The 23,651-nt window shown below is 47.9% G+C and overlaps 1 protein-coding gene across 7 annotated transcripts in view; it reads left to right on the top strand.

Annotated features, from left to right (window-relative positions):
- TEAD1 (TEA domain transcription factor 1) overlaps window positions 1–23,651 on the top strand; it is a 268,997-nt gene that overhangs the window by 30,125 nt on the left and 215,221 nt on the right. The window lies entirely within an intron of this gene.

Genomic DNA, 23,651 nt, shown 5'->3' with positions numbered 1-23,651 from the left:
TCCCGGGCTGGTTCCAGCCTGCAGCCATGCAGGGCACCAGTGTTGGAATTAATCTGGCTCTTACCATCTGGGAACATCAGGGACAGGTAAAGTAGGGTTTCCCTCTCCCTTGGCTTATCCCCTAGACTGGTCCTTGTCACAAGCCCCCTCTTCTGCTTCATGCCGTCCATCTGCACAGCGCTTTGGGCCTTACTGCCCTGTGGCCAAGTCTACTGTCCTGTTCGATCTTCAGAACTGAGGGTAGAACATGTGAGGCCTGTAAGCTTCATTTTAGGGATAGGTTTGAGGCTCAGAGAAACGCACCTGGATGTCCAAGGAGCAGAGTCCAGCCGGGGACCCTGAGTCTTTGTCAGGTGCTTATATGGCTGAGTTGGCACCTCCAGCCAGCACTGCCTTTGTCCCCGGCCCCAAGCCTCTATGCAGTGTCTCTCTCCTGAGAACGATCTCTCATATCAGTGACTTCTTTCCATTCCCTCTGAAGCCATGACCATCTTCTCTTGTCTGGGTTTCCCGAGCCGTCTCTGAGATGATCTTCCAACTCCAGTGTCGGCTGTGGTTAATGAAGTCGCTACACCATCATCATCATTACCCAGCCACACTCCCGTAGTAGTTCTTTTACACCGGGCATTATACTTAGCGCTTTGCAATTTGTTTAATTTTCACAATAATTCTGTGAAATAGGGGTAGGTGGTATTCACCCCCCTCCCCCCACCATTTAATGGAAGAGGAAGTGGAGGCTCAGAAATGAAGTACCTTGTCCGGAGTTGTGCAGCCAGTGGTTTTCAGAACTGGGATTCAAACCCGGACTGGCTGGCTTCTCTTTTAGCTGCTACACCTGATCCTGGACTCAGATTTCTCAAGAGCCTCCTCTGGCCTGTGTGCCAGCGGCGTGTCCTTTTCAGCCTGGTTTTTGAGGGCGCAGCTGTGTGATCTCAGTGTTGTCCTTCCAGCCTGGTGTCCTACACGTGGGGTCTTGTCATTTTACACATGTGCCATTCCCGTGCCGTGCCCTGTACCAGGAGGGCTTCCCTTAGCAGAGAATGAGGACTTCGGTGCCTGGCTGTGCCACCAAGGATGTGTGTGACATTGTGCAAGTCACTCCCCCTGGCTGAGCCAGGGTTTCCCTGCCCAGTCCATGGCGGCAGTGTCCCCTCACACACTGGTGGTGTGAGACTTAAGTGGTGCATGGCAGGGGTGCATGCTCAGGGACAAGTTCCACCTTTTCTCTTGGGTCTGTCAGAATCTTCTCTGCAGCCACCTCCTCCAGGAAGTTTTCTGGAAGAAGACTTCCTCCTTCCTCCTTTACCGGAAGAGGATCTTGACTTTCTTTGGCTCACCGGTGTCTTAATGGCACCCTTACCGCCCAGTGAGCTTTACCATTTTTTTTTTTTCTTAAAGATTTTATTTATTTATTCATAGAGACATGAGAGAGCGGCAGAGACACAGGCAGAGGGAGAAGCAGGCTCCATGCAGGGAGCCCGATGGGGGACTCGATCCTGGGTCTCTAGGATCACACCCCGGGCCGAAGGCGGGCGCCAAACCCCAAGCCACCCAGGGATCCAACCTCCTCTCATTTTCAAATCCAGGCTTATGGGGTAGTGCAAATTTGCACATCTATCTTCTAAGCAAATTAGCTACACCTCCAAATCTCTCGAATCAGAGTGGCCCTGGGTGTGCTTTCATTTTATTTTACTGTTATTTGGTGAAGGCTATTTTAATAATTATTTAAAATTTTTTTATTTTGAAATATAGTTGAAATACAATATTATATTAGCTTCAGGCGTAGAACATGGTAATTCAGCAGTCATATATGCTGTGAAATGCTCCCCATGATAAGTATAGTCACCATCTGTTGTCAGACAGTATTATTACAATATTATTGACTTTATTTTCTATGCTGTAGTTTTCATTCCCATGCCTGACTTATAAATGGAAGTTTGTATTTCTTTGAAAGATTTTATTCTAGAGAGAGAGAGAGCGTGTGCAAGCATGAGCAGTGGGGAGGGGCAGAGGGAAAAGGAGAGGGAAAAGCAGACTCCCCACTGAGCAGGGAGCCTGATTGTGGGGCTCGATCCCAGGACCCTGGGATCATGACCTGAGCAAGAGGCAGATGCTTAACCAACTGAGCCACCCAGGCGTCCCAGAAGTTTTTATTTCTTAATTAACCCATCACCTAGTTCATCTTATCCCCTTTCTCTCCCCCCTGTGTCTGGTGACAGCCAGTTGTCTGGATTTATGAGTTTCTTTCTGCTTTTGTTTTTTGCATTCTAGATATAAATGAAATCACGCGGTGTTTGTCTCTTCTTTCACTTAGCATAATATTTTCTGGGTCCATCCATGTTGTCACAAATGGCAAGAGTTCATTCTTGTTTTAAGGCTGGATAATAGTGCATTGTATGTACACACCAAGTATTCATCCATCCATCATCTATCAGGCTGCTTCCGAATCTTTGCTGTTGTAAATAATGCGGCAATGAGCAAAGGGTGCGGATAGCTTTAAGAGCTAGTGTTTTCCTTTTTGGTAAATACCTAGGAGCAGAATGACTGGATTGTAGGGTAGTTCTATTTTTAACTTTTTTGAGGAACTTCCATCCCGTCTTCCCCGGCGACTGACCAGATTGCAGTCCCACCAACAGTGCCCAGGGGCTCCCTTCTCTCCACATCCTCGCCAACACTTGTTATTTCTTGTCGTTTTGATGTTGGCCCTTCTCAGTGGCATGAGGTGATATCCCATTTTGGTTCTGAGTTGTGGATGTGCTTTTTAAAACACTGCATGGGTTTTAGAGCGTGGCAAGAGGTGTGTCAGAGGAACCTGGCTCCTGCCGAGTCAGAGGCCTGTGTTTATCCTCTGTTACGGCTGCTTCAGCGTTGTGGTTGGTTGGTTTGGGGAGCTCCCCTCCATGTACCAAGACCAGAGGAGGGTCATGTGTATACTGGATGGGCCTCCCGCCAAGCACAGGGAGGGAGAGTGCAGTGTGACCACTCAGTTTGGTATGTGGAACTGCCAGAGGAGCCACTCTTTCCCCTCTGAGAAGTTATGGGTGACCGAGGTGTCCGAAACCAGGTGGCCTGCATCGTGTTAACTCTGCTGATGAGAAAGTCCTGGTACTTTCTCCCACCCTCCTGGCCAGCCACTCTCACTCAGTATATTCCTTGATTTCAGCTGTGCTCAACTGTCTCTGCTGCCTCCCTGCCCTCTCCCACCTGCAGCTATCTACCATACACTCTTGCCCTTGTCCAGCTCTTGTTTCTAAAGAGAATGTTCATCATTTCACAGAAGCCTTCCCCGCCCCTACAGGCTGATATAACTAAGCCTGCCTTCCTCCCCCTTACTCCCCGCTGCTGTTCTCTGTGTTAGCATCGATCACAGTGCCCTCTGTGTTGGATTTATCCCTCTCAGCCCCCTTGAGGACAGGAACCTTCTGTCCCACCTGGTACACAGGAGCTCAAAACCTGCTTCCCAGGTCAGAATATTTGGATGTGATAGTAAGAGCTGACATTTGCCAAGCGCTAGCAGTGTTTTATGAGTGGGCGAGTCCTGTTTCTGGTGGTGGTCACTCGTTTTTGGTATCTTCAAGTTCTCTTTGAGGATATTGCAGAGCTGTCCGAGAAACAATATAGTATTTGAGCTAACAAAAACCTACGCCATGCGTCTGTCGAGCCGTTGGCCTTGCAGAGTAGATATCCAGTGGGTGCCTTCCTGTGGGATGACTGAATGAATGAACCAGTAAATGGATGAAAAGAGCCTCCATCTTCCGGGAAGGAAAGAGAGGTAGAAAGGACTAACCTTCTACTGCTCCTGAAGCTGAACTTTGAGTTTGGCTTGGGGTTCTGAGCAGGAACCAAGCTGACTGAGGCTCTGGGCATCCACATTTCTTCTTTGTAGTCACTCCTGCTTTGGAGAGCCATCAGGTCTTCTGTGTCTTCTCACACTTTCCTAGACCCCATGTGTCCCTCGCCCCCACCTGCTTCTTCAGAATCCTAGAATTCTACGACCAAGATTCAATCAGATATGGAAAATGTCTCATGGCCTCAAAATCCTCACCTCATAATCCTCTGAAAATAGTTGGTGTCGTAGTAGCATGATGCAGTTCAGAGAAGCACCCGAATGCTGGCCCTCATTAACCAAAGTCCCAAGGCTGGATTATACATGCTCTTGCGATCCCCCTTGGTGGAAGAGTGGAGGATGCACTTGTCAATGTTTTGCTTGTATTTGCGTGTGTCTCTCCGATGAGAAGTACCAGTTCTTTGAAACACTTGACACGTACAGCAATGAAGAAGATTTTGCCTTATATTGTGAGAACGAGGCAGCAGAAATTGTTGCAGTGCGGGTTTGTTGGGTGTCATATAGGTAAATTCTGCTTATTACTTAGCCTTCTAGAATGGTGCTGTATGTGTAATATACAATGTGTATATTATACTAAGATATCTTTTATGAGTTATTTATGGTAATAATTCTTAGGGGAGCTTACTTTTTTGTACTGCAGTTTGTGCACTGCTCGAGGAAAGTTTCAGTTAAAATATGTCAGAACAGAGGTGATAAATCATTTTTTTCACATTGGCTGACGAAATCCATCGCCTGAATCTCTCAAATATAATCTCACTTTTGCCCTTGTGTATCTTGCTGAAACTTTTAAAATAAATTGAATGAGCTCCATTAGGCAATATGGGCTTGTGTTCTCACCATGCTTATTTACAAAGGCTAGTTGAGCGTCAGTGATGAAATCGAAACTTAGTTTGAACTTAATGTGCGAAACAAAATAAATTTGAGTCTTTTGAAGTTTTACATAAATATCTGTCAGAGCCTGGTACCGAGTATCTGGGGATTTTTAGAGCTGACCTCATTGAACATTGAATTATGTTGTAGGAGATACATTTTAATAGTGTTTTCCTCCAGAAATAAAAGATTTAGCTGGCCAGTGAAATTACTTCAACTCCCTCCAAATTGAACATTTTCTGATAAGAAATGTTACCCAACTTTAAAATAAAAATTTCCTGTTGCCTTACCTTCGGGTTTCTGGGTTAGTTTAGTTGAATGGATTTCTGAGGCTGCAAGTAAAAGAATAGTTAACATTTGCAACTCTTTGTGAATCAGGTATTTTGGTATATGGTTGACAAAAGAGAAACATTAGGAGCTTCCTTTGTGATTTAAACCTATATGTTCATGAGAATAGTTTCATTGTATTTATATTAAGTACTGTAACTTAAAATTTTATTTAAAGATTTTTATTGAGAGCACGAGCAAGGGGGATGAGGGGAAGGGAGAGAAGCTGACTCCCTGCTGAGCAGGGAGCCCAGGACCCTGGGATCCTGACCCCAGCTGAAGGCAGATGCTTAACCCGCTGAGCCACCCAGGCACCCCAGTGCTATAACTTAATTAAGGAATTTAATCCTACACTTTATCTGTTTTCTTACACATCAGGGTTATACATAAGGCTTCCTCTGAAGGAGGGATGATGCTGCTGTTCAAACCATCGCTGTAGCTATTTCTCAAGCAGGCAGTTGGCAGTGTGCGTGTTGACTTGGTAACTTGTCGCCGAGCTCCTTTCTTTCCTGGCTCGTTCTAGGACCCTCAGGATTCTCTGGGGTAGCCAGACCAGATGCGACACTCTGGATGCCCACGTCCTGCAGTTCATGAACGCTCCGGGCTCGAGTTGGAGGGTCAGCCTGGCTAATGCCTGTCAGGGAAGCAGTGGTCACGGTGGTAGCTCCTGACATTCTCTGCGAGCGTCCTCTTCATCCCCATTTTACACTGATGGGAAAACCAAGCTAAGAAAAGGCATGTGACTGGCCCAAGGTCATGTCTTGACCTTGACCCAGGAATCTTTTCACCATGCAAGATGTTGCACTTGTAGAGCTCAGTTGCTGTGTCTAGGAGGAGAGTTTTAGTTTATCAGACTGTCTCCAAATCATTGGCTAGTTGGAGATTTTCCAGAAAGTTTAAGTATAGGAAAGAAATGATGTTTGTGGCGGTTTCTCTTTAGCAGAAGCATAATGCCAGCAGAAGACCTGTTTACTCGTGGTGCTGTACTTGCGGGACCACGTGTTTGTCTCACGGTTTGTGGAGAAAAAGCAGTTGATGTGTTTGTTCTTTTTGGAAACACTGGACCGAGACCTAGGGTCACCCCTTTCACTCCTCCTCATGCTTTTGCTTTGGTGGCCAGCCAGCTGCCTGCCTGTGTCAAAAACAAAATCCCTCTACCCAAGGACACGGTGGAGCTATCTGCAAGCCATTTTAAGGCACATATTCAGATGTAGTGATGACATTTGCATTTGTTTTCACAGAGTGTGCACCGGAACTTAACTTCACTCACAGGCAACCTTCTCAAGCTTAGCTGAATCACTCATAGGTGATTTTCTCTGGGCTGTACTTGTTTAGTCTTTTTAAAAAGAGATTTATTTATTTATTTATTTATTTATTTGAGAGAGAAAGAGCATGAGCAGGGGGGAGGGACAGAGGGAGAGGGAGAAGCAGACTCCCTGCTGAGCGGGAGCCTGATGAGGGCTCCATCCCAGGATCCCAGGACCCTTGGATCATGACCTGAGCTGAGGCAACCACTTTAGCTGACTGAGCCACCCAGGTGCCCCTCTACTTGTTTATTCTTAATGTATGTGCATCCTAATCTGCTCTGCCCACAGCAAAGATGGCTGGAGGGAGCCATTTGTGCTCTGAAGTAACCAGGGGCCTCTGCTAGAGAGAGAGAAGGTGAGAGCTGACGGTGTGGGCAGAGGGGAGCACGGTAGCAGGCACATTAAAAATGCATGTTAAACTGGGGTCTCTAAGCCCTCGTTTGCCCCATTGCTTTGAGTGGTCAGCACGATCATCTAGCACATGGGGCACTCGGGGTTCATAATAGGGCTGTGGCCTTTCCGAGGCACCCTCCCTCTGTTTCGGATGACAGGGAGGAATTGTAGAAATGATCTTTACAAAATGAAAAGTTTTGCTGCTCAAAGCATTGATCAGTATTCATCCTGAAACTCTATTAACAAAGAATAGTTTTCCCCTGGGACCCCGGTGACTTGAAGTCTTAGGCTACACCGATTGGTGGCAGTGGGTTTTACTTAAACACAAACTTCTTTTGTTCGAATATGTGCCCTTGGTCCTAGCTCTGCTGTCTGGCTTTTCCCGCTGTCCCTTAGGGGACACGACTGCTGAGCAGTCATATATACCTTAGGCCCTGCAGCTGTTCTTTCTGGGGGCTCTCCTACCTGTGATCACTTTGCTTTGTGGTCAGAGCCCAGAGCCAGGGACCTCCGTGTGGAGTAGTGGTCCTCACCCGGGGCCTGTGCAGTTATGGGTGCACACCACTAGTGCAGTCCAGTGACCGGGTAAGGCTTTGAACCCTGGGCAAGAACAGAACTTTGACTGTTTTTCTTGAAGATGCAGGAATCGGTGAGTATGGAGCAGTGCCGTGGACAGTTTTGTGGGTCAGAGACTGTCCTGCTGAAGGTTAATGACTCCATCATGCAGAACAGCCTTGGTTGAGGTGAGGGTGGAGGAAAATTTTATAGCTTCTGACAGGAGTTTAAATTGTATGGCTTTTCTGCAGGCCGTTTTGACAGTAGGGATTGAAGTGTTGGTTTGGGACGCCTGGGTGGCTCAGTGGTTGAGCATCTGCCTTTGGCTCAGGGCGTGATCCCAGAGTCCCGGGATTGAGTCCCATATTGGACTCCCTGCATAGAGCCTGCTTCTGCCTCTCTGTCTCTCTGTGTCTCTCATGAATAAATAAATAAACTCTTAAAAAAATAAAGTATCATATTTCCATTCGTATGACCATCAGTTCCACTTCCCAGAACTTAGTGAGAACTTAGTTTAAGGAAAGAGGTATCTTAAGTATGGGCAAGAGTGGCCCTCACTGTACCGTGTGGTGACAAACTGGGACTTTATTTTTTTTTTTAAATTTTTTGTTTTATTTATTTATGATAGGCACACAGTGAGAGAGAGAGAGGCAGAGACACAGGCAGAGAGAGAAGCAGGCTCCATACACCGGGAGCCCGACGTGGGATTCCATCCCGGGTCTCCAGGATCGCGCCCTGGGCCAAAGGCAGGCGCTAAACCGCTGCGCCACCCAGGGATCCCCAAACTGGGACTTTAAAAAAAAAAATCATTGATAAAGGATTAGCCAAGTAAACTTAAGTAGAATTGCATAGTGAATATTATGAAGCTGTTGAAAGTGGTGGGGTTGACTTCTGTATTAGGGTGGAGAGATGGCTGAGGGGTTACCTGAGGGTTCCAGGTCAGTGTGATCCATTTGTGTGTGTGTGTGTGTGTGTGTGTGTGTGTGTATACAATGGGGTACATCTTCTATCATGCTTTTATATGTATTGATTGGGAGGAAGAATCTTTATCAGATGCTAATGGTGATCATTTATTTAGGATTTAGCATCATGTGAGGCCTCTCATTTTCTACCTCCTACATTTCTGAGTTGTTTGAACTGTTCAGAAATGGAAGACCAGAAAAATGAGATAAACTTCAGAAAGGCAGCCACTTTGGGCCCTTATTGCAGTTTTCCAGTTCTTTGACTTACTGGACCCTTTCTCGTTTCCTTCGGGTGCCTGGGTGGCTCAGTGGGTTAGGCGTCTGCCTTTGGCTCAGGTCATGATTCCGGAGTTCCTAGGATCGAGCCCTACATTAGGCTCCTGACTCAGCAGGAAGTCTGCTGTCTGCTTCTCCCTCTGCCTCTCCCCTTGCTCATTCACTCTCACTTGCTCTGTCAAATAAATAAATAAAATATATTAAAAAAATAGAATGGAGTTTTTATACCTTTTAAAAGTTTATCGCTGTAACATGTCTCTCCTCCCTTGCCCCTTAAACTTGTGCAACAAGTAATGAGCAAAGAAATAAAGTGTAAATAATTTGTTTAAAAAAGGGATGGAAGTCTGTACGTGTGCTTCATGTTTATAATACGGCAGCCATCACCGGGTATCCACTACGTGCTGGGTGTGTGGGTTACAGGGGTGAATGGGACACGGCTCCTTGTTCTTCGTCCTCTCCACGAAGTGAGGAGTGCGGTGATGACAGTGGATGTGATTATAAACCGGATGACAGCTGCTGACTGATGGAGGGCAGCCCAGCAGCCACAGCGAGAGCGCAGTGGTTCTGGTCACGCAGTCCTTCCGCAAGGGGCAGGTGCCCGGTCTGGCCAAGCACCGTTCTAGGCCTGGGGACGGAGCAGTGAATGAGGCAGACGAAGAGAGAACGAGAGAGAAGCAGACATGTCTTGATGATCACGATCAGGGCAGTGATGAAGAGGGGTGAGCATGCTTGCAGGCGTTTGTTCTGCGTGCGTTAAGGGTAGGGGGTGCAGTGACGATGTGCAGGGGAGACGTGGGTGTGAGCAGCAGGGGAGGGTGGGGAGCGGCAGGGTTGCAGGCAGAGGCCCCAGCTGGCCCTGCATGGGCCGCGAGTCTGCAGCGGTGTTTCCAGGGCTTTGCTGGAATGGCGTGTTGAGGAGTGTGGATGGTATCTGTTGGTGACTGGCTGGCCTGCAGGACTTCACCTGGGAAGAGATGTGAGAGGGTTAGTGGTTCAGAAAGTTTCCTCTGCCTCTGAGGCTGGATTGAAAGGGAAAGAGACAGGGATTCCAGGGTGCGATCATGGGGAGGTGGCCTGTGCTCTAAAGGAGGTGGTCAGGCCGCGTCAGAGGATGGGAGGAAGAAAGAAGTAGTACAATGTGTAGGACTAAGGATTGCAAGCAACAGAGATCTTGTGTAGAACAGGAGCTGGGAGACACTGATGTAGTTGTGAAATCAGATTGTTCCTGGGAGCCCATGTTTGTCTGATGCCACCCAGCAAATCACCAAGGGGGGCGCCTTGGTGGCTCAGCGGTTGAGCGTCTACCTTTGGCTCAGGTCATGATCCCAGGGTCCTGGGATCGAGTCCTGCATCGTCCTCCCTACAGGAGCCTGCTTCTCCCTCTGCCAGTGTCTCTGCCTCTCTCTCAGTGCCTCTCATGAATAAATAACAAGTCATCAAGGACCCCCTAAGGGCGTAGCCAGGGTTTTGGCCAGCTCAGCTTCTCCGCCTCCTCTGAGATATTGCATACTGTGAACCCCTCCCTGCAGGAACCCGTAGACCTTTTGTGCAGAGGTCCTGGCTGGCCAGGCTGAGGCCTGGTAGCTAGAGCAGCCCTCTGCACTGCACACTGTAGTCCTTTAGGGGCTGCTCCCTGCTGTCTGGGGGAGGGCTTGGGATGCAGCTCCCTCTGTCCCCTCCTCCTCGTCCCTTGGAAGACTGCACACAGGCCCTTTACCCTCTCAGGATTTCCTGAGAATCACTACGAGGAAACTAACTGATACAGAAGCAAAGGTAAAACAGAGGAGCAGAGGTGAAGTAACCAAGACAGCAAGGTAACCAATTAACCACAGAAACAATGAAGGAAGCGTGGGGTCCTTTCAAGGTTTTACTCCCGCTACGAAGTCACTGTTCTGAGCCTTGGTCCCTGACTCCTGGTTAGGTTGCACCAGGCTTGCTAGTCTCCTGTCCCCAGAGCTGAAGTTGCCAAACCTTCCTCTCTCCTGCAGTCCTCCCTACCTCTTTCCCCACCATGGCTTCTCCCCACCACCCTCGACCCCCGCAGTGCCAGGTCCAAAGGCATAATTAAGGTACTTTGGGTCAAAGGTGGAGTGTCCCTCTCCAGATCCACTTAGGCAGTTTGCATCTTTTGAGGGACAATCTTCTTCTTCATGGAATCACCCTGATACTCCTTAAAAATCTCTCACCCACCCCACCTACCCATCATCCATCCGTCCACCCACCCACTCATCCTTCCATCTATCCATTCACCATTCCTCCCTCCTTCCATACATCTTAATAATATGAGCTCCTTGTTGGAGCAAACCCCTATTCTTAGCGGTAAAAAAAGAAAGTCAGGGGTCTCTCAGGCCCCTCCTACCAGTCTGACCATTTTGCCTCTGGAAACTTCTGGCACTACCACCTCTTCCGAGGCTCGTCCGGTTTTCCTGCTCCCACACAGCTTCGGTGAATGCTTGCATGTGGTCGACACCCGAGCTCTGCCCATGTGGCCTCGGGCGGTTTACCTGAACCCCATCTCCCCATCCTTATTTGGTGAAATGGGAATAATATACTTACTCAGAGGTTGCTTTGAAAGATGAACTGAAGTAATGCACGTCAAGTCCTTGGCACTTTGGCTGGTATTGATTACGTGCTAAAATATTGCCACCATTACTGTCTTTTTCTGCTCTTGAGAACTGTGTCCTTCCTTTGGGAATAGTAGGAAAAGTAGAGTGAGAGACCCAAGATTTTCTCTGGGTGAGAATCCATCAAATCCAGCGTGCTTGAGGCTGATGATGCAAAGCATCAGAGGGCGATTCTGAACTGACAGCGATTGAGGGGTGCCAGCTGGGAAGCCTCCAAGGGAGGGGGCGAGTCTTCACAGGGCAGCCCCTGTGGTGCAGCGGTTTAGCGCCGCCTGCAGCCCAGGGCGTGATCCTGGAGACCCTGGAGACCCAGGATCGAGTCCCACGTCAGGCTCCCTGCATGGAGCCTGCTTCTCCCTCTGCCTGTGTCTCTGCCTCTCTCTCTCTCTCTCTCTCTCTCTCTCTCTCTCTCTCTCTCTCTCTGCATCTCTATAAATAAATAAATAAAAAATCTTTAAAAAAAAAAGAACTTGGACTCGAATTGATGAGAAGCATCAGCTTTGATGCAGACTGAAGTGGGAGAGGTCTTTGGCCTCTGTCTTGGCAGAGGATTTTCAGGTTTGGGGTCAGGGTGTGGTTAATGGTGAGGGTCCTCAGACTCATGTGCATAGCAGGGATTGTCTGCAGACTCATTTCATGCAATGAAAATTGTCTTAACATGATGCCTGAAGTGTTTTTCGACGTGTTCCAGTAAGCTGTCTAAAATGCAGATCCACTTAAGCAACGTTCCTGGAAGTTGTGGTCGTCTGTCTGTTGGCTTTTAGGTATTGGATACTAAAATTACTACTGCTACTAGATGGGTCATCTGTAAAATGTTGTGATGCTAAAAAGGATTCCCAAACTTGAAAAGAGTCAGGATCTGTGGATTTTGCCTGGTAAAGCCAGAAAGTTGATACTGGCAGCATTCCAGCTCATGTACTACAGCTGGAGGCTTTTAACTTCAAGTGACAAATTCATATGGCTTTACAATAAGGAGAGCATCTGTCTTCCAAGATTAGAAGTCCAGAGGTTTGTTTGCTCAGCAGCTCGGTGACCTAGTCAAGGACCTGGTTCTTTCCATTTTTCACCATACCATCCTTTGGTATGACGGTGAGCAAATGGCTGCAGCAGCTCCAGGCATCACATCATTACACTAATGCCCAGAAGTCTTTGTTCCCAGACTCTTCTTCTATCTGTACATATGGAACCTACGGTGCGGTAGCCAGTAGGCTAATTGCCTCTGAGGCCCGTTCACCAGCCACTCTGTTCAAGAAAACAGAAGCCTCCTGAACAGCTGGTCCCAAAAGTGGAAAGGTCTGGAGAGTAGAGGGATAGAGATTGTGCCATATATCGTTGTCCCCAGCAGCTTCAGCCTGGTCAGCCTCCAGTGGTGGTCTGGGGAGACCGGCTGCATTGCTGGCATTTTCATTTTTTTTTTAATTCATTTTTTTCCATTGCTGGCATTTTTCAACGAGAGCACACCATGTGCTGGCCTTAGTACCCAAGGTAAAATGGAGAACCATGGGCTCCCTACTTTGATTCATTCATTTCTTCATTCATCCCAATAGTACTTTCCCAGGGCAGCTATAACAAAATATCACAGGCTGAGTGGTTTAAAGAGAAACTTATTTTCTCCTAGTTCTGGAGGCTGGGAGTCCAAGATCACACTGTTGGCAGGTTTGGTTTCTCCTCAGGCTTCTCTCCCTGGCTTCCAGATGGCTGCCTTCTCTGTGTGCCCACATCTCCTCTTATAAGGCTTCTAGTCATGCTGGATTAAGGTCCACTTTATGAGGTCATTTTACCTTAATTATCTCTTTAAAGACCCTGTCTGTAAATACCATCACATTCTGAAGTGCTTGGGGTTAGAGCTTCAGTATGTGATTTTTTTGTGTGTGTGTGTGGGGGGGGGGGCACCGGTCAGTTGATAACAACTCCTATCATCTATTGAATGTCCCAAATGTGTCAGGTACTGTCCTGGGTACTAGGATGTGAGTAAAACAGACAAAAATCCTTGCCGGTATCGAGCTGACTCCGGGGCAGGGGTGTAGCTGTCCCTCAGTTACCCATTCTGGCTCCTGTTCAGGACCATCTAACAGTATGATTTCAATACCTTTCTCTCCCAGACTCCCTTAAATTCATGTCCTGGAGTCATTCCTTTGTTGATACAAAGCCCAGGGTTGGGTAGTCTAGTGTAACCAGCAGAATGGGCATGAGGGAGAGAAGACATCCTTTCCAGTTGGGAAGGATTTTTGAGGAGCCAGAGAACCAAATCCAGCCCAGCTGGGATTCAACTGGTGGCTGGGAAAAGGGCTCAGGGCACAGGTGCTCTGCTCTTGGGGATGCTCCTTTCTGGAAGCAGGCCACCCCTGCCCTGGGGGAGCTGTCACCCTGTGAGTGTAAGCAGGGCTCCCGGAGACAGGACCTGCCCTGCAGGAACTTCACCAGAAGAGCCTGAGGGCGAGGAGTCCCCTCCTGTGCATGATTTGGATTTTTGTTGCCAGCTAAAATACAGGATGCCCTGTTAAATCTGAATATCAGAAAAACAGTCAGTACTTTTTTTTTTTTTAAGCATAAGTCACTCTCATCATTTCATTTTCCAAGAAGCAATGTTTGTGACAGTTACGATAAAAAAAAAAAAATTGTCATTTACCTGAAATTCAACTTTAGCTGGGCATCCTGAATGTTTTGTTTGCTAAATCTGGCAACCCCAGCTCTAGGGGTTCCCCGATTAACTGAGGTGTGGTGAGGTGTATGGGCACAGGAGGACAAGGACAATCCTTATCATTTGTTGTCCTAAACACTTCACAAAGGAATATTGTGCTTACATCCAAGTGCACCCCGCGGACCCTCCCTTCAAAACCAAGACTGTCATTAGCCTCTTTTGCACTAAGAAACATCACAAAGAGGTCCTGGCCTAGTGACTGAGGACTGAGGACAGGCTCCGTGTCTGAGGGCTGGAAGGAGAGGGGTGGGCTCAGCCCTGGTGAGAACTTCAGCTAATGCTTTCCTCCTGCCTCCAGTTCTCTTGTCGCATTGGAGCAGCAGGCCAAGCCGGGTCCCTGGACCCCCGTCTTGCCTCATTATCTCTCTTAGACAAAGGGGGTGTCTCTGCAGTGGAGAGGGTGGCTAGAAATGCACAGGGTTTTCTCAGCCCTGGGAGTACCCATCTCCTCCCGATGTCTCTTCGCCTTCCTTGTGGACCATCCGTCCTTCCTGCGGCTGAATCCCTGGATGGCAGACAGTGGTCAAGAAGTGACCACTCGTGTGTTCTTCTCAGACTCCTGGTAGGTTTTTTCCAAGACCTTGTTTCTAGCAGTGCTTTCAAGTCAAAGGTCAGCAGACTCTTTCTGTAAGAAGGCCAGATAGTGAATTTTTTTTCCCACCCCCCCCCCATAGTGAATATTTCTGACTTCACGGGCCACATGGTCGCTGTCACCACTCCTCAGCTCTGCAGTTGGAGCGTGGCAGCCATAGACAGCAGACGTTGCAAACCAATAGACGTGTTCCAATAACACTTTTTTTATGGACACTGAAATGTAAGTGCTATGTAATTAGTTGTTATTTTTAAGTAGGCTCCACACAGGGTGTGGAGCTCATCGTGGGGCCCCAGTTCACTACTGTGAGATCAAGACCTGAGCTGAGATCCATAGTTGGATGCTTTGCCGACTGAGCCACCCAGGAGCCCTGTAATTTATTATTCTTTTGATTTTTTTTTTTAACTGTTTCAAAATATAAAGACCGTTCTTAACTCATGGGCCATACAAAAAGAGATGGTAGGTCCAAATGGGCCCATCCACTGTCGTTGGCCAACTGTGTTCTTCTGAGTCAGCAGCAGAGCTGGCTGCGCCCCACTTGGGAGCCCAATGGCTTCTTGCCCTGAGGTCACAGCTTCTGTTGCTCCCAGGTGACCAACTGGGTTGGGATCTTAAGTGGGGGTGGGGGACAAACACCGCCCCCCCCCACCCCCCCCCCCACTTGTTTGTCTTTCAGCTTTCTCCAATGGAGATATGAACCCACATCCCATAGTTTGCTATACAGAACGGTTTCTGAGTGATTTTGTAAATCAATCTTCTTTAGAGAATGAGCCATTGCCAGTCAGGTCTGCCCTATGGTCAGAATGATGATGAATGCAGTGTATAGCGATCATAGGCTACAATATCGGGGGTAATTTTGAGCTAATAAATAAGCAGCAGAACTGAATGGGGGACAGTGCCAGGTCTCTGTGATGACGCTGCCTTCCGTACACAGCTATGTGTGTGCCTTTGGTATTATGTTTCGAAATGGAAAGATCAGATTAGGTTTGGCTTTCTGTCACCAGCTGGGATCTAGCTGTACCTGAGACCCGGGTCAGGAGGCAGGGCCTTTCATCCCGGGGTGTCCTGACGGATGGAGGTCTCGTGTTTTATGGATGTAAGATGTGCTGGGTGAGGTGGACAATGGAATTACACTTCCCACAGAAATCACTCCTGGCCTGAGAATCAAGTTTGCACGTGTGCCCTGTAGCACTCGTTCTTGCCGAATGCTAGGAGATGGGGTGGTTATTAGGTTATGTCAAAGTGGTGTTTGCCTTAATACACGATCCTCCAGCAGTAACCCAATAACAGGAGGTGGATGGGGGAGGTGACCTGCATGTTTCTGAAAGTTGGAAGCATCTGGAAGTCCAGGAGGCTTTGTGTGGTGTTATCAGTGAGCTGGGAGGGTTCTGTACCCCACCCCTCACCCCAGTCCACGGCAGGCTTGAATCCACTAACGTGGGGATGGCTTTTGAGGCATTGAGCAGCATCTGGGCCCACATCACCTGCTTCCCGGCCTACCGCTCTCCACCTCTTTGCTCTTTGGGCAAATTACTTAATCTCACTCTTTATGGAACTGTGCGGTGGGGTATTACTACGAGTCTGTGCCTTCTCATAGGGCTGTTGTAAGAGTAAAATGAGTTCGTGTATATAAAGTGTTTAGAAGCATGATGCCTCGCTCATAGGCAATCTGGCTTTCTTTCCCCTAACCTCCTCCTGTGGGGTAGGGAAAGTACTGGCTCTGGTAGTAATGGCTCAGAATAAGCTCACACCCCTGCCGTCTCCTCCCACCATCTCTCCTATAGAGCTGCCTCAACACACCTGGGAAAGACTATCCTGTGGGTTCTTCGTGGGTTGTGCCTCACGGATGGTGCTTGGCTCCGGCATGACTGAAGGCTGAGATGCTACACCTGTCACTTGGTGGCGGTGGGGACACTTCAGCGGATTCCTCAGCTCTCAGAGTATGAAACAGAGATAAGTGGGCATCCTCCCTGCCCCAGTACTATCTCGGGGCATCAAAGAAGAGGAAAATGGGAGTGATGGAAGCATGCAGCTCCTCTTCAGAGGGAAGGCACCAGTGGCGTCACCATGCTCTTCCTAGCTGTTCCTTGTGCAGGCCCCCCCCCCCCCCAGCTCTTGTGGGTCAGGTTTACAGAGTCATGTTGCTTTTCTGTAATTTTGATGGTCTCCCTCTTCCTTTTCAGGTAGAATTATCAACATAATTCACATGTGGAGTTGTGTAAGAATAACATTTTGATTTTGTGTAGGGGTATTTTTGAATCCAGTTTCTCTTTTCTTCTCTAAATTACACTCTTATCTTATCCCCGTAGGGTTCTCAAGTACAGTCCAAGGCCAGTCTATAGTCAGATGCTTTTTTACATTTGTTTTATTGCGATCCAAGCCTTTTTAAAAAAGACGTTTCATCAAATCCCATTATCCTCTGCACTAATGTTACCTTATGTAAGTGTCTTCCTCTACCTGAGTTTGGGTCGAGTAGTATGAATTTTTACTTTCATATGCTTTACACGTATCATTATGTTCAATTAAGGGCAGATCTTTAAGAGTTTGAAAGCTTTGCTCTGGGGTGTTCTTGGGAGTCTGAGGATGTTCTTGAGGGGCTCGAGGGCCTTCCAAACAGCCACTTCTGAGTTGTGTAGTTGCTTTCTGAGATTTTTCAGGGCCGGGGACTCTGTCCTGGCCTGGGTCATCCCAAGCTTCCTCCTCTGGGTCTCTTCCAAAAGCAGCAACCCACATTTGCTGACAGAGTAAAATGAGAGCAGTCTGAGCAGTGATGAAGGTGCCTGGGGTTTTGGAGTCTGCCTGGAGGAGGAGGAAGAGGAGAGGGAGGTGGGACTGCATAGCGTGCTCTGGAGGATGTCCTTGTTCTCCAGTGGGATGTGAGGAGAGTGTCCGCAGATACCACTCACATTAACAAGGGTAAGATGCCATCCCACAGCCATCCCACAAACTCCCCGAGAGGGAGATGCCACCGATGAGGCAGCCTCAGGCCTGGCTGGGTGCAGGCCATGGTAACCTCCAGCCACGCTGCGTACCCCTCAAGCCCTTAGACACTGTGCTCTTTGCTCACTCCAGATGGCTTCTCAGCACATCTCCTCTCCTCTCCTCTCCCACTTCCACTTTTTTTTGACTAAAAGACCAGGCTAGGCACAAGGATTCTTTTGCACTGAAAAGGACAAGCAGTGCCGAAATAAAAATCTTAGCAGCCTTTTCAGAATTTGATCTAGGAGAAGCTCTGGGTTGGAGGTGGGGTGGGGGTATTGGTTTAAATTGTGAAGAGCTTGACCAGCTCTTCCAGTCTTGGGCTAAGAGCCCTGAGACTTTGTGACTTGAAAATTCTGCTTTGGGAAATAAACGGAGGATATAGGCTCCCAGAAGAGGGGAGGGCACGCCGCGGGGAGGAGCATGTGCCAGGTAGCATTGCCTACAATGGAAATTCGAACCCTTCAGCTTCGCAAGCCTGGGTGTGTTGGTGGATGGAACAGGCTGTGGTTTCCAGAATCTGTAAACTCCTCGAGGCATGACTGAGTCCTTTTGCATTTCCAGAGCCTGTTGCTCCATAAAATGGTTACTGAAGCAATTTGAATTATAGATTTCTTTTCTTTGACTGGAAAGGATCTTTGAAATCTAACTTCCTCATTTTGCAGGGGTCCAGACAGGCTAAGCAGCGTTCCAGATCTCAGGCAGTAATTGGCTGAGATGGAGCTCCAACCCCAGCTTTTCCTCCTAGTGAGGGGCATTTCTCATCATATCATGTTGCTCTTCTAATTAAATCCTAGGCAATGTCTATGGCCTGCTTAATTTCTAATTAGATGACTTTATGGATCAATTTGCATTTAATGTTAAATCTAATGTGGAAATCATTAAAAAGTTAGATCCCTAGGGAGAGGAATAGGTACTAACTCCATGCCTATTAAAAATGACAAGTATATGCCCTGTGTTAATACGTGAAGCTTTTTATGTGGAATGGGAAAAACGTTGGTAGAGAATGCAGAACCTCTAGGTGGCCTGTGTGCTGGTGAAAATAGGGGGGAGCGAGCCGTGTCCTGATCAGATTTTTACAAGGCTTGTCGTAGCTGTTCCAGCAGGAATCCTCCTCTGCGACGTTACCATGCCCGCCCTGTCATAGGTCCATTAAGGGGGTGGTTTTATTTAATCCTCAGAACAACTCACCGAAGGCAGCTTCTTATCACTCTCCTTTACCTCGAGTAAAGGAGGATACTGAGGCTCGAGGGATGAAGGTCTGGAGGCCAGCAACCGGTAAGGGCAGGATTGGAATCCAGGCCAGCTTGATATCAGAGTTGGCCTTGGAGTAGCTTGCGAGGTGCTCCCGTGAGTGCTCGGTGATTGTATTGGGCACAGCGCTGCTGTGCTCTGAGGGTAACGTCCGTCCCTTGGATGCTGAAGTGTCCGCAGCTGCTGGCAGTTTGGAGCAGTATGGGACTGCTTCTTAAGGAAGGGAGCTGGGGCCAACTAGGGCCAGCTGAGACTCCCTCTCAGCGTCTGCAGGCTTGAAGAGGCAGTTGCTAGCAAATGCCATCCCCTGTGCGTGCCTCCTCTGGAAGCACCTTCCATCTTTTTTTGTTCTTTTGTTTTTTTTTGTTTTGTTTTTGTTGTTGTTGTTGCACCTTCCATCTTTGAGTGGCTTTTCTTTGGACCGTGGCTTCTTTATGGGACGTGATTTCAGACTTCTATTTCTTTCATTCTCTTGTCTTCTGGATTGGATTGTCCTCTACTTAGACTGTAAAGGATGTGGTTTTGAATTCCATGTCTCTTCTGTACCTCCTGGTTGTGTCGCAGGATACAAACCATTTGGTCCTAACTTGTTGCTCATCTCCTTGAGGTAGTTGTGCAGTTTCCTCCAGGACACGTGAAGGTGGAAGCGCCGGGCCCAGGGCTTGGTGTGCACTCTAGGTTAAGAAGCTGCTTGTTTCTTCTCATTTCCTTCTCCAGTAGGAACAGCATCCTTTTATTTTTATTTTCTATATTTAAATTCAATTTGCCAACATATAGTATAACACCCAGTGCACATCCCATTTGTGCCCTCAGTGTGCGTCACCCAGTTACCCCATCCCCCCCCTTCTGCAACCCTTTGTTTCCCAGAGTTAGGCGTCTCTTGTGGTTTGTCTTCCTAATTCCCCCCCCCCCTTTTTTAAAAAAATTTAAAATTTATTCGTGAGAGACACAGAGAGAGAGGGAGGCAGAGGGAGAAGCAGGTTCCAGGCAGGAAGCCCAATGTAGGACTCGATCCCGGGTCTCCAGGATCACCGCCGGGGCTGAAGGCGGCGCTAAACCTCTGAGCCACCTGGGCTGCCCTAATTTTTCCCCTTGAACAGTATCATCCATTTATGATCGAGACGATCAGATCCGGGAGCATTCACATTTTTTTTGGTCTGCTCTTGCTGGTGCCTACTGTTCATTTACTCAGCTACTGTCTACAAGTGCATGGCTCCCCATGGCCGATTTGAGTGGCTGCAGCCACAGTGGCACTGCGCAGACCAAGAAGGATGATGTGCTCCTACCCCCGTGTCACTGAGCTTACACAGTGTGGGCAAATACTAAATACAGTGGGATCCAGATGCTACATACTACCTGCTTATTTATTCATTCATTTATTTTTCAACAGGCATTTTGAACACTTATTATGTTTCTCACACTCTGCTAAACACAGGCCACGTGAAAATCCGATAATATCTGGTTGCTCAGGAGTTACTTTGCCAGAAAAAAATGTGAGAAACACGGGTCACTCTCTTGTGTTCTGACATTTTATCTCTGAGGTTAAATGCACCTCTGAGCAAGGATAGGCTTCTAAATGTTGTTTTCCCCACATCCGGCAGATTAATATTTTTTTCCATGTTGTGGGGAGATGGACATTGGAGTTTGGGTGTTTGGACTTGGCAGGTGTTTGCATGATTCTTAGACCAGTGGTTCTCAATTATCCCCATGCCTAAAGAATTGCCCGGGCAGCTGGTGAAGCTCACGTTCAGGTACTTTAGTCCCAGAGGCACGGTTCCCTAGGTTTGGGTTTGGGTTTTAACCTGCAGTGCAGGTGAGTTGAATGCAGATGGTCTATGAACAGATGCAGGTGGTCAGAATCAGCTAGTACTGGAAGTAAGTGTGTGTCTCTTTGTTTTTACTGAGGAGACTATTTCCCAGAGAAGGGAGGGATCTTGGAATTTGAGGCCACAGTAGATAAGACTTTTGAGCAAAGTAGTCTGGAGTCTCATCCTCTGTCTGGTATCTGGTAGCCTCATACGCCCTTGCATAGGTCGTGTGACTGCTCTGAGCATCCCTTTCCTGGTGAACCTGCCTTGCTGGCTGAGTGATGATGTGATGGGAGGGCCCTAGGCACAGCACTGTAGATAGAGACTCTGTGTTGTTGCCCCAAACTAGCATATTGGTTTCCCAGATTCTTGATTCATCCTTTGAGTTGAGCTGCATATAACACCCCGTGATTTCTCTTTATTTCACAAAAGAAAATGCTGCAACCACAATAAAGGAAATGAAACAAAAGAAAAAAAAGTTCACCCACCAGCTTACCATCTGAGCACAACTGTTTTCATTTTTCTTTTAGCCCTTGTCTGAATGCAGGCATATTTCTCTATAGCTGTAATCATATGTAGACCCAATTTTGTATTCTCTTTTCAGTAAACCTTAAGCAAATGTTTTCCAAATGGTTACAGTCTTCAAGATGATTTTTAATGGTCTTACCATCTATCATCTCACAGACTGAATTTATTTAACCATTCATCTATTACTGGACATTTAGGGTTTTTTCCCCCCCTATGGTTTTGTGCTGTTATAAATAATACTTGGAGATATGGCTTCATCCTTACTGTACATTATTTCCTTAGGGTGAATTCCCAAGAGCAGGATTTCTGGGTTAAAGGGCACATTTTTTGGGCTCTCAATGGCTATTGCTTAAACTGCTTTCCAGGAGGGCTGTATTCACGGTGCTACCAGCAGTGCAAGAAGGTACCAGTTTTTCAGCAACTTGGCCCGCCTTAGATACTGTCATTTTCACAAAGGTTTGGCTCAGTGGTGCTTCCTTGTTTGATTGAAATTTCTTCAACTCATAAAGTGGAGTATGGCCTTATTACTATTTTTTAAGATTTAATTTGTTTTGTAGGTGAGGCCTAGCTGTTTAAGGTTAGATTTTTCTGCTTAGAATTTTTCAGATTCTTGCATTTTACAGCTAAAAAGAAACCGAACCAAATGAACACAAACCAAACCCCAGAGCCTATCTGTATAATACATAGTTAGGACATATTTTTATGGTTGGATTAGCCATTCATGATCTAACTTCCTTGCAGGTCACCAGTTAATGGGGTGATATTTGGAGAGTAGAGGGGCTTTTCCTCTCCTCAAGAGTGCGCTTTCTTCTTTCCTTCCAGCGCCCCAGACCCCCATTTCCTGTCCCCCCTCCTCCCCTGGAAGCACTGTTTTTGTCTCTTTGGAGAGAAACCCTGAAAGGATCAGCTTTTCAGCCGTGCCCCCTTTCAGCATATAAAACGTAGGTTTGCCTAAATTATGTAGTACGAGCCAGCGTAAAGCAAATCACAGCGTTGTAACAAATTGCCTTTAACTGCTCTGCAAAAGCAAATGTCTCAGGATCGAAGAAAGGTGTGTTCGAGGGTGTAATCTTAGCTTGCGGTGAAGGGGAGTCCAACTTGTTTTTCAAGTTGGTCTTGAATCACTTTGTTCTCTCTGGAATGCTCACCATCCTCAGCGTGACAAGAGTTTGCTTGATGACAAACTCCTTCACTCTGGGAACACACCACACCGGGGCCACCGAACTGGTTGGTTGGTTTGCTTGCCTGGGGTGAGCGACTGCACCGGCCTCGCCTTGCCACAGCCCCTGGGCCACCTGACCTGCAGGAGCCTGGTCCCCCAGGCACCCCCCCCCCCCCCGCCCTTACAGTGGCCCCTGAGGTCACCCCCACCCCCACCCCCCAGGGCCAGACTCTTGCTCTCCTGGGCTGGAGACACAGCTTGTCACAGTTGGCCCCTCTCCTGGGGGTGATGCTGCCCCAAACGGATGGCGGTCTGATGGCCGTGCAGAGGCCGGGCGTCTGTGCAGAAAGAAGAGAATGGTCGTGGCTCTATTTCAGTTTAATTTGTTAATGAAACAAGACGGAGCGCATTTTCCCCTCCCGCACACCTCTTGGGCTGTTTGAGATGAGGCACAATTAATTTATTTGTACTGTCTGTGGAGGCGTATGCCAGCTAATGTAGTGCAAGAGCTTTTATCTTTCTGTTTGTAATGAAGAGGGGCAGGCTGCTGGCACATTGACAAGGATTACTGATGACTCATTCTCGGACTGCAGAGTGCTTTCTTCTGAAATCATAAAATGCGTACACACGCACACACACACACACACACACACACGTGTGCACGCACGTACATGCAGGCCTAGTTCCTGCCTGAAATAGGCATAACCGGTTCGGGAAAGTTCAGGTGCCTCGGAAGCACTGCTGGAGAATGAGAAAGGGGTGGATGAAGCCATTCCCCCAGCCCCTGGCTGGGCCTGACGGAGGGCAGGACCCCTGGCCCAGCAGGGACCCTTCCTTTTGAGACAGAATGTTCTTTCCTCGTGCTCCAGTATGCAGTCTTGTCCCTTGGCCACGTCCTGGTGGGGCCTGGCAGCGGATTTCCCTGGGGGAAGCCTGTCCTTCTGGGCCGCTCGACACCCCTGAGCAGCACCTCGTGGGCTTGGCTTTGTGAGGCCGTGGGTTCTGGGCCTGTGTGATGTGAGCTTGCGAGTTCTCTCTGTCTGGTCTTTGCCTGAGTCCCCAGGCCTGGCTGAGGCTCTGCTAGTTGTGGGTTAGCCTGTCCCCTGATTTTGACACTCTTCCGAAGAAATAGTTTATGTAGTAGCTAACAGCATCTGCGTGGTCCTGGACAGTATATAAGGCGTTCTGGTGTTACATCAACTCTGAGTTGTTTACGTTGTTATCCCCATTTTATGGATGTGGAGATTCAGGTGCACGGAGGTTAAATAACCTGATGATCAAGCAGCTAGCTGGTAGAAAGGTAGTGGTGATGAAAACCAAGACTTTAGACTATAAAACCTGACCTTGTGACCTTTTTACCACATTGATTCATTAAGGACAGAATTTGAAAAAATTCTCTGTAAGAAGGATATGACCAATCGGCCAGGAGAGGTATTTAAGAGAGACTACATCTATGTCTCTAGTTC

The sequence above is a fragment of the Nyctereutes procyonoides genome, unplaced genomic scaffold (genome assembly GCF_905146905.1).
Source record: "Nyctereutes procyonoides isolate TBG_1078 unplaced genomic scaffold, NYPRO_anot_genome, whole genome shotgun sequence".
Classification (NCBI taxonomy): Eukaryota; Metazoa; Chordata; class Mammalia; order Carnivora; family Canidae; genus Nyctereutes; species Nyctereutes procyonoides.
The sequence above is the reverse complement of the archived record's forward strand: the minus strand, read 5'-3'. Positions and strand labels throughout refer to the sequence as shown.